Source organism: Lithobates pipiens, unplaced genomic scaffold (assembly GCF_037356315.1).
Source record: "Lithobates pipiens isolate NorthernLeopardFrog02 unplaced genomic scaffold, aLitPip1_a1.2 Scaffold_167, whole genome shotgun sequence".
NCBI lineage: Eukaryota > Metazoa > Chordata > Amphibia > Anura > Ranidae > Lithobates > Lithobates pipiens.
The window spans coordinates 1,380,327-1,392,048 of record NW_027507753.1 but is presented as its reverse complement, the minus strand read 5'-3'; positions in this window follow the sequence as shown (position 1 = coordinate 1,392,048).

Sequence of the window (11,722 nt, the reverse complement as noted above, 5' to 3'; positions counted from 1 at the left end):
GTCCTCCACCCCTCTCTGCCATTCCCTGCACTGGCTTCCACTCACCCAACGAATAAAATTTAAAGTACTAACAATAATTTACAAAGCCATCCATAACTCTGCCCCCAGCTACATCACTGACCTAGTCCCAAAATACCAACCAAACCACCCTCTACGGTCATCCCAAGACCTCCTGCTCTCTAGCTCCCTTGTCACCTCCTCCCCCACGCTCGCCTCCAGGATTTCTCCAGAGCTTCTCCCATCCTTTGGAACTCCCTACCCCAATCTGTCCGACTGTCCCCTAATCTATCCATCTGTAGACGATCCCTGAAAACCCTTCTCTTCAAAGAAGCCTATCCTGCTTCTAACTAATACACTGTTTTACTTCTTCCATCAGCTCATCCCCCCCACAGCTAATACCTTTTGTATCAATTGCTCCCTTCCTTTTTAGATTGTAAGCTCTAACGAGCCGGGCCCTCTGATTCCTCTTGTACCAAATTGTAATGTAAATGTAATGTCTGCCCTCATGTTGTAAAGCGCTGAGCAAACTGTTGGAGCTATATAAAACCTGTATAATAATAATATAATAATAAATAATAATAATAAGTAGGTAGGTAGGTATATATGAACAGAAAAGTCCAGGAAAAACTCCAACGAAAGTAAAAAAAATAAAAATAAAAAAAATATATATATATATAAAACGATCTAAGTATAGCAATAAACAGATCACTTTATTAAAATATTAATTTAAAAAATGAAGAGAATGAAGAAGTTTTTATATAACACAAAAAAAATAAAAAATCTTTCAGTTTCAAAGTCCACAGTTCTGTGAATGAATTACTGAATGGCAGTGAATTGCTGTCAATACTGCTTTACACCACAAGATGCCAGTAGGGGGCAATAAGAATATCCAGACAAAAGCTGCGCGGTTCACAGCACAAGAAACACTTAGAATGAAATGAATGAAATTAATGAATAAATTCATTAGAATGAATGTGTAAAGCAAAAACAAACAGCACAGGGTGGACGGCGGGTGACGTGCGCAATAAGCTCCTCCCCCGTACGTACGTTTCGTCCTATGAGGACATCGTCAGCGGTGGGTGGAGCTATACGGCGTCACCCATTCATACTAATATATAGTGCTCTGTTGCCATGGTGAACCTGGAAGCTTAACAGACGGCGGTTACCCGGAAACGGAAGACCGCCACCTTGTTAGTGCCAGAAAAGCGTGCTTAACACCCCGGGGACACCGAACCAGAGCGTCCATACACAGTGCACCGCCATAGATTTGTTAAAAATGAATTATAAATAAATAAACAACAGAACAGGCACTGGTAACTGCATTAGCCAATTGTGTATAACCTTGCTGGATAGTTACCATTGCCAAATTGCTATATAAGCAATATCGTACACAGTGTATGTGTTAAAAAATTATGAAAAATTAAAAAATATATATATAATAATATATGTATATTTTTAACAGGTATATATAATTTTAATAAAAATTCCTGTGGACACTTCACCCGCCGTCATAAAAAAAAATCATCAGAAATAAAAAACAAATATAAATATATATATATATATATATATATATATATATATATATATATATATATATATATATATATATATATATATATATATATATATATATATATATCAGAAATAAAACAATTTAAGTCAAAATCGACGTTCAGTCCTCCCGGAACGAGAGCCCTAGTCTCGTGAATCCAAAAAGATTCGCGCTGACTTAGGCTTCGAAAGAAATTACCTCCCCTCCAATGTTTTTTTTTTTTTCACTTTTTCAACGCCCCAAAACTTGAGGCATCGGGGGGTCCCTATCGTGAAAATGTCTAAAATGTTGGGACACATTGTGGGAACGTAGGCCTTTATTAATGACGAATATATAATGACCTAGAAGTCCTCCCTATGTATTGGAGACCGCAATCGCATTCGAGTCATGTAAACAACCCCTTCAGTGTTGCAGGTTATGAGATTTTTAATTGGATACATTATCTCCGTAGTAGAAGCCATAAACTCCTTACGTCTCTTGATATTAAATTGACACTCTTTGCCACATACATAAAACCCTGTGAGGAAGGAAAAGATCCCATTTTCCTTCATAACGAGCGGATCGACTACACATGGGGCCAATATGTCCCTCAGAGTGGGAGCTTTCTTATAGATACATCTCGGACGGGGTGGTAGAACTGGGCCTAGAATACGCTCTTTCTTTAGAATATCCCAGTGTTTCATGATACATTTCTCAAATTTTCTATATTGAGTGTTGTAATCCAAGATCATCCTGAATTCATTATTCTTAGGCTTTTTGCGATAATCATCGCTAGTCTTAGGAGGATTAGCGACCAAGGCCGCTCTATCTAAAATACCTACACTTCGTTTTTGGCTATCTATAATTTCTGGATTATATCCCTTCTGCAAAAAAAAAAACGTTCGGCCAGGACATTGGATTGTGCGCAGTAGTCCTCTATACGGGAACAATTGCGCCTCAACCGAATGAACTGACCCCTAGGAATGTTACATAACCATGAGCGATGGTGGCCACTATCTAATGGTATGTATCCATTCCTGTCTGTTGGTTTGAAATATCTTTTGGTTTTAAAGCAAGAGCCTTCCTTAAAGATCTCTAGATCTAAAAAGGTAATACTCAAAGGGTCTGCATTCCAAGTAAGTTTGATGTTCTTGGTGTTCCCATTGAGCTTGGACATAAACATCTTCAGGCTCAATAGGTCACCTTCCCACACCATCATCAGATCGTCTATATACCGTTGGTAGCATTTCAGTTGTGTGGGTCTATTCTTAAAAATAGTATCTTCCTCCCATAAGGCCATAAAGAGATTTGCAACACTGGGTGCAAAACGAGCCCCCATAGCCACTCCACGGACCTGTGCATAGAAATTTATGATCATACCAAAAATAATTTTTTGTTAAACAAAAATCAAGAGCTTCCAAAAGAAAATTCTTTTGTGATGCTACTAGGTCAGAGCCTTCCAAGGCCCATCTCGCGGAGAGAATGGCCTCTTGATGACTAATAATTAGTTACAGAGAGCCGACGTCGGCCGTGACTAGAAGACACCCATCACTGGCCGGCGTCAACTCAATGATCTGTATAGCATGTTTGGTGTCCTTAAGGCATGCCAAAGTTTTGCACACTAATGGTTTCAGAAAAAAATCGATATACTGACCCAACCGGGCGGTGACCGAATCAATGTCATTGACTATGGGTCTGCCCGGTGGCTTCTGGGCATCCTTATGGATTTTGGGTAAAAAATATATAATCGGTCTTCTGCATGCATTGGGGTCCAGGTAGAGGGATTCTTTTTTTATTAAGAACCCCGCTATCCTTACCACGTTGAAATGAAAAATAAAATGACTAAATGGGATAAAGAAACACGAGATAAGAAGAAATCAAAATACATCAGGGATTCGGGAGACTTCACACATGGAGAGATCTTTAGGTGGCAATCTAAGTCCCCAGGGGTTGAAAAAACACCTGTAGCCCCCCCAGTAGGGCTCCCTCTGTCCCTTTTAGTCTCCACTCCGATTGTATCTAGTTCCCCCGAATAGACGGAATGCCCCAGGGAGGAGTCAGAGTTACCCTAACCATAGGGGTAGGGGCAATTCCGGTAAATGGGGTAGCGGGAGAGGATATAATCACCATAATGTACCCCTTAAGGGAAATTCTCAATGGCAGGAACAGAGGGGTTTTTTCAAACCCCTAAGGGGTCGTGGTGGTAATAATGCTTCCCAGGGAAATTCCCATTCCACCTATCGTAACCAACAAGGGGGAAGGTGTGATTTTCCTGGAAATAACAACTGGCATTCCAACCAGGCCCCTATTCCTACACATAACCGCTTTGCCCCACTTACACAGGAAGTAAATACTCAAGAGGAAGGTTTTTTAGGGTCGCGCCAGGTTCAGTGGCAAGACCCGTGGGGCCAAACCCCTACAAGCAACAAACAAGGGGGCAAAAGAAGGTTAGGAGAGGAAGAAGGGCAGGAAGAAGAATACAAAAACTGTGATAGGTACAGGAATTTATAATATTAGCGGTATTGACCTTACGAAGGACAAACTTAGGGTTCTCGACAAGGGTCTGAAGTTCGCTCCAGTTAGAAATTCTAATAAATTTCAGACCTATGTCAGCTTACAGAAATTTGTAAGATCACTTAATATCAAAAGATATTTTTTTGTCTAAACCTGGGGAACCCCCCCTGACCTCTGTACGAACAGTACCGGGAGTCAGATATTCTGATCTGGCCAATAAATTGTTTTTTAACCCACCCAAAAATGATCATAGGCATGTGGAGGTATTTAAAAATATGGTGGTCAGTGACCTTGAGACCATGAAAATTAAAAAAAAACACGTGATCCTCTATTCCTTAAGAAAGGCATTGCTTCCTTGGAAAAAAAACAAAGATCTGGTCTTTCGCCCTGCCGATAAGGGGGGTGGGCTGGTAGTTATGAGTAAGACATTCTACAAGGAGGAAATGGATAGGTTATTGACCGATCGGTCTACCTACCAAGTTCTTACCAATGATCCAGTGTTTCAATGTAAGAGTGAACTACATCTCTTGTACAACGTGGTAAGGATAGCGGGGTTCTTAATAAAAAATAATCCCTCTACCTGGACCCTAGTGCATGCAGAAGACCGATTATTTATTTTTTACCCAAAATCCATAAGGATGCCCAGAAGCCACCGGGCAGACCCATAGTCAATGGCATTGATTCGGTTACCGCCCGGTTGGGTCAGTATATCGATTTTTTTCTGAAACCATTAGTGGACAAAACTTTGGCATACCTTAAGGACACCAAACATGCTATACAGATCATTGAGTTGACGCCGGCCAGTGATAGGTGTCTCCTAGTCACGGCCGACGTTGGTTCTCTGTATAACATTATTAGTCATCAAGAGGCCATTCTCTCCGCGAGATGGGCCTTGGAAGACTCCGACCTAGTAGCATCACAAAAGAATTTTCTTTTGGTAGCTCTTGATTTTTGTTTAACAAAAAATTCTTTTTGGTATGATCATAAATTTCTATGCACAGGTCCGTGGAGTGGCTATGGGTGCTCGTTTTGCACCCAGTGTTGCAAATCTCTTTATGGCCTTATGGGAGGAAGATACTATTTTTAAGAATAGACCCACACAACTGAAATGCTACCAACGGTATATAGACCATCTGATCATGGTGTGGGAAGGTGACCTATTGAGCCTGAAGATGTTTATGTCCAGGCTCAATGGGAACACCAAGAACATCAAACTTACTTGGAATGCAGACCCTTTGAGTATTACCTTTTTAGATCTAGAGATCTTTAAGGAAGGCTCTTGCTTTAAAACCAAAAACTATTTCAAACCAACAGACAGGAATGGATACATACCATTAGATAGTTGCCACCATCGCTCATGGTTATGTAACATTCCTAGGGGTCAGTTCATTCGGTTGAGGCGCAATTGTTCCCGTATAGAGGACTACTGCGCACAATCCAATGTCCTGGCCGAACGTTTTTTTTTTTGCAGAAGGGATATAATCCAGAAATTATAGATAGCCAAAAACGAAGTGTAGGTATTTTAGATCCTCCTAAGACTAGCGATGATTTTATCGCAAAAAGCCTAAGAATAATGAATTCAGGATGATCTTGGATTACAACATTCAATATAGAAAATTTGAGAAATTTATCATGAAACACTGGGATATTCTAAAGAAAGACCGTATTCTAGGCCCAGTTCTACCACCCCGTCCGAGATGTATCTATAAGAAAGCTTCCACTCTGAGGGACATATTGGCCCCAAGTGTAGTCGATCCGCCCGTTATGAAGGAAAATGGGATCTTTTCCTTCCTCACAGGGTTTTATGCATGTGGCAAACAGTGTCAATTTAATATCAAGAGACATAAGGAGTTTATGGCTTCTACTACTACGGAGATAATGTATCCAATTAACCACTTTAGCCCCGGACCAATAAACACCTTAAGGACCAGAAGTCTTTTTCCAATTTCGCACTGCGCTGCTTTAACTGGTAATTGCGCGGTCATGCAATATTGCACCCAAACGAAATTTGCGTCCTTTTCTTCCCACAAATAGAGCTTTCTTTTGATGGTATTTGATTGCCTCTGCGATTTTTATTTTTTGCGATATAAATGGAAAAAGAGCGAAAATTTTGAAAAAAAAAAAAGATATTTTCTTCTTTTTGTTATAATAAAAATCGAATAAACTAAATTTTAGTCATACATTGAGGGCAAAATTTATTCAGCCACATGTCTTTAGTAAAAAAATGTCAATAAGCGAATATTTTTTGGTTTGCGCAAAAGTTATAGCGTCTACAAACTAGAGGACATTTTCTGGAATTTACACAGCTTTTAATTTATGACTGCCTATCTCATTTCTTGAGGTGCTAAAATGACAGGGCAGTACAAACACCCCCCTAAATGACCCCATTTTGGAAAGTAGACACCCCAAGGAAACTGCTGATGGGTATGTTGAGCCCATTGAATATTTATTTTTTTTGTCCTAAGGGATTGAATAATGACAAAAAAAAATATATATTTTTTTTTTACAAAAAGTTGTCACTAAATGATATATTGCTCACACATGCCATGGGCATATGTGAAATGACACCCCAAAATAAATTCTGCTGCTTCTCCTGAGTACAGGGATACCACATGTGTGGGACTTTTTGGGAGCCTAGCCGCGTACGGGACCCCGAAATCCAAGCACCGCCTTCAGGATTTCTAAGGGCATTAATTTTTTTATTTTACTCCTCACTACCTATCACTACCTATCACAGTTTTGAAGGCCATAAAATGCCAAGATGGCACAAACCCCCCCCAAATGACCCCATTTTGGAAAGTAGACACCCCAAGCTATTTGCTGAGGGCCATGTTGAGACCATTGAATATTTTTTTTTTTTGTCCCAAGGGATTGAATAATGACAAAAAATAAAAATATTTTTTTTTTTTTAAAAGTTGTCACTAAATGACATTGCTCACACATGCCATGGTTATATGTGGAATTGCACCCCAAAATATATTCCGCTACTTCTCATGAGTATGGGGATACCACATGTGTGGGACTTTTTGGGAGTCTAGTCGCGCACGGCACCCCGAAAACCAATCACCACCTTCAGGATTTCTAAGGGTGTAAATTTTTGATTTTACTACTCAATACCTATCACAGTTTCGAAGGCCATAAAATGCCAAAATAGCACAAAACCCCCCAAAATGACCCCATTTTGAAAACTAGACACCCCAAGCTATTTACTGAGAGGCATGTTGAGTCCATGGAATATTTTATATTTTGCCACAAGTTGCAGGAATATTACAAACTTTTTTTTTTTTTTTGCACAAAGTTGTCACTAAATGATATATTGCTCACACATGCTATGGGCATAAGTCAAATTACACCCCAAAATAAATTCTGCTGCTTCTCCCGAGTATGGAGATACCACATGTGGGGGACTTTTTGGGAGCCTAGCCACGTACGGGACCCCGAAAACCAAGCACTGCCTTCCGGATTTAAATATAAAATGCTACCAAAAAACCTGTTAGCGATGGCAGGGATCAGGCCTGACTCTGCGATCGCTGCAGTTATGTGTTTAGTGTTTTGTAAGTGACAGTGATCGATCGATACTGCACTTGGGTGGGCTGGGCACAGGGGCAAAACGCAGGTGCCAGCAGGTATCTGGGCTGATCCCGCTAACAATGCATTTTTTTGGAACCCTAAACTGCTGGGGACGCTAGTATAGATCTGATCAGATCAGATATTGATCTGTTCAGATTCTATAACACTACGGGAGGTGTATGCTTTGCGTGTGGGTGTTAGCGGTACTGGCACTAACCTAGCACTGCCTGGGGCGACGCAGACCCTGACCCTAAAACCTAATTGATATCACCCGCTGGGTGATCAGGGGGTTAAACCTTTATTGGGTAATAAATGGTGGGTGCCCTGATGCTATAAAAAACAAACTAACCAGAGTCACCCGTAACACTTATACGGTGATCAGTGGTGAAAGGGTTAACTAGGGGCAATCAGGGGGTTCAAATCTTTATTAGGTAGTATATGGGGGTCCCTGGCACTATATAAAAACCTGACGGGGAACCTAAATAACTAACTGGCTAACCAGCGTCACCAGTGACACTTATACGGTGATCGCTGGTGAAAGGGTTAACTAGGGGCGATCAGGGGGTTAAAACCATTATTGGGTAGTATATCGGAGTACCTAGCGCTATAAAAACCTGGCGGTGAACCTAAAAAAATACCTAGCTACCTAGCGACAGTAGCGACACTGATGCAGCGATCAGAAAAATGATCGCTTAGTGACACTGGCAAAAGGGGGTGAAATGGTTAACTAGGGGCAATCAAGGGGTTAAAACCATTATTGGGTAGTATATCGGAGTACCTAGCGCTATGAAAACCTGGCGGTGAACCTAAAAAAATAACTAGCTACCTAGCGACAGTAGCGACACTGATGCAGCGATCAGAAAAATTATCGCTTAGTGACACTGGCAAAAGGGGGTGAAAGGGTTAACTAGGGGCAATCAGGGGGTTAAAACCATTATTGGGTAGTATATCGGGGTACCTAGCGCTATAAAAACCTGGCGGTGAACCTAAAAAAATAACTAGCTACCTAGCGACAGTAGCGACACTGATGCAGCGATCAGAAAAATGATCGCTTAGTGACACTGGCAAAAGGGGGTGAAAGGGTTAACTCTAGGGGCAATCAGGGGGTTAAATCTTTATTGGGGGGTGATAGGGGGCTACCCTGGACCTAACACTAACTGCCCTGACAGTTTTTACTGTCACAACTGACACTGAATGCAGTGATCAGTAAAGAAATGATCAATGCAATCAGTGACACTGTGACTGGGGGGATCGGGGGGCGATCGGGGGGGGGGGTTTGTGTGCCTGTGTGTACCTACATGTCAGTGTAGTGTTGGTGCACACTTACTTTGTGTCTTCTCCTCGTAGTCCGGTCAAAAAGACCGCCCCGAGGAGAATGACATCACTTCCTCCTTCCTGTGTAAACAATACACAGTGGGAGGAAGCTTCTCATTGGCCAGGAGCGATCCAGAGGGGGTGGCCGAAAACCAACGGCCATCCCCTCATCACGGAACGCTCCCGGAGGGAAACGGATCGCCGTATCCAGTGGGAGGGGGTCCGATCGGACCCCCCACCCGCTGGAAGGCAGGCACGTAGATCTACAGTGGTGTGAAAAAGTGTTTGCCCCCTTCCTCATTTCCTGTTCCTTTGCATGTTTGTCACACTTAAGTGTTTCGGAACATCAAACCAATTTAAACAATAGTCAAGGACAACACAAGTAAACACAAAATGCAATTTGTAAATGAAGGTGTTTATTATTAAAGGTGAAAAAAAATCCAAACCATCATGGCCCTGTGTGAAAAAGTGATTGCCCCCCTTGTTAAAACATACTATAACTGTGGTTGTCCACACCTGAGTTCAATTTCTCTAGCCACACCCAGGCCTGATTATTGCCACACCTGTTCACAATCAAGGCATCACTTAAATAGGAGCTGCTTGACACAGTAAGGTCCACCAGAAGATCCTTAAAAGCTACACATCATGCCGAGACCCAAAGAAATTCAGGAACAATTGAGAAAGAAAGTAATTGAGATCTATCAGTCTGGAAAGGGTTATAAAGCCATTTCCAAAGCTTTGGGAATCCAGCGAACCACAGTGAGAGCCATTATCCACAAATGGCGAATACATGGAACAGTGGTGAACCTTCCCAGGAGTGGCCGGCCGCCCAAAATTACCCCAAGAGCGCAGCGACGACTCATCCAAGAGGTCACAAAAGACCCCACAACAACGTCCAAGGAACTGCAGGCCTCACTTGCCTCAGTTAAGGTCAGCGTTCATGCCTCCACCATCAGGAAAAGACTGGGCAAAAATGGCCTGCATGGCAGAGTTCCAAGGAGAAAGCCACTGCTGAGCAAAAAGAACATCAAAGCTCGTCTCAATTTCTCCACAACACATCTTGATGATCCCCAAGACTTTTGGGACAACATTCTGTGGACCGATGAGACAAAAGTCGAACTCTTTGGAAGGTGTGTGTCCAAGTATATCTGGCGTAGAAGGAACACTGCATTTCATAAAAAGAACATTATACCAACAGTAAAATATGGTGGTGGTAGTGTGATGGTCTGGGGCTGTTTTGCTGCTTTAGGACCTGGAAGACTTGCCGTGATAAAAGGAACTATGAATTCTGCTGTCTACCAAGAGATCCTGAAGGAGAATGTCCGACCATCTGTTTGTGTACTCAAGCTGAAACGAACTTGGGTTCTGCAGCAGGACAATGATCCTAAACACACCAGCAAGTCCACCACCGAATGGCTGAAGAAAAACAAAATGAAGACTTTGGAGTGGCCTAGCCAAAGTCCTGACCTGAATCCTATTGAGATGTTGTGGTATGACCTTAAAAAGGCCGTTCATGCTCGAAAACCCTCTAATGTAACTGAATTAGGACAATTCTGCAAAGATGAGTGGGCCAAAATTCCTCCAGGACGCTGTAAAAGCCTCATTGCACGTAATCGCAAACGCTTGGTTGCAGTTGTTGCTGCTAAGGGTGGCCCAACCAGTTATTAGGTTTAGGGGGCAATCACTTTTTCACACAGGGCTATGATGGTTTGGATTTTTTTTCACCTTTAATAATAAACACCTTCATTTACAAATTGCATTTTGTGTTTACTTGTGTTGTCCTTGACTATTGTTTAAATTGGTTTGATGTTCCGAAACACTTAAGTGTAACAAACATGCAAAGGAACAGGAAATGAGGAAGGGGGCAAACACTTTTTCACACCACTGTACGTGATTGTGCCTGCCTGTGCCATTCTGATGACGTAGAATGGCAATACGGCGGTCCTTAAGTGGTTAAAAGTCTCATAACCTGCAACACTGAAGGGGTTGTTTACATGACTCGAATGCGATTGCGGTCTCCAATACATAGGGAGGACTTCTAGGTCCCTTGGAGTTCCGCGTCGCAGAACATGTAAATAACATTAAAAAAAGGCCTACGTTCCCACAATGTGTCCCAACGTTTTAGACATTTTCACGATAGGGACCCCCCCCCGATGCCTCAAGTTTTGGGGCGTTGAAAAAGTGAAAAAAAAAAAACATTGGAGGGGAGGTAATTTCATTCGAAGCCTAAGTCAGCGCGAATCTTTTTGGATTCACGAGACTAGGGTTCTCATTCCGGGAGGACTGAATGTCGATTTCGACTTCAATTGTTTTATTTCTGATAAATGATATATATATTATATATATATATATATATATATATATATATATATATATATATATATATTTGTTTTTTATTTATGATGATTTTTTTTTTTTTTTTTTATGACGGCGGGTGAAGTGTCCACAGGAATTTTTATTAAAATTATATATACCTGTTAAAAATATACATATATTATTATATATATTTTTTTATAATTTTTTAACACATATACACTGTATAAGATATTGCTTATATAGCAGTTTGGCAATGGTAACTATCCAGCAAGGTTATACACAATTGGCTAATGCAGTTACCAGTGCCTGTTCTGTTGTTTCTTTTTTTTATAATTAATTTTTAACAAATCTATGGCGGTGCACTGTGTATGGACGCTCTGGTTCGGTGTCCCCGGGGTGTTAAGCACGCTTTTCTGGCACTAACAAGGCGGCGGTCTTCCGTTTCCGGGCAACCGCCGTCTGTTAAGCTTCCAGGCT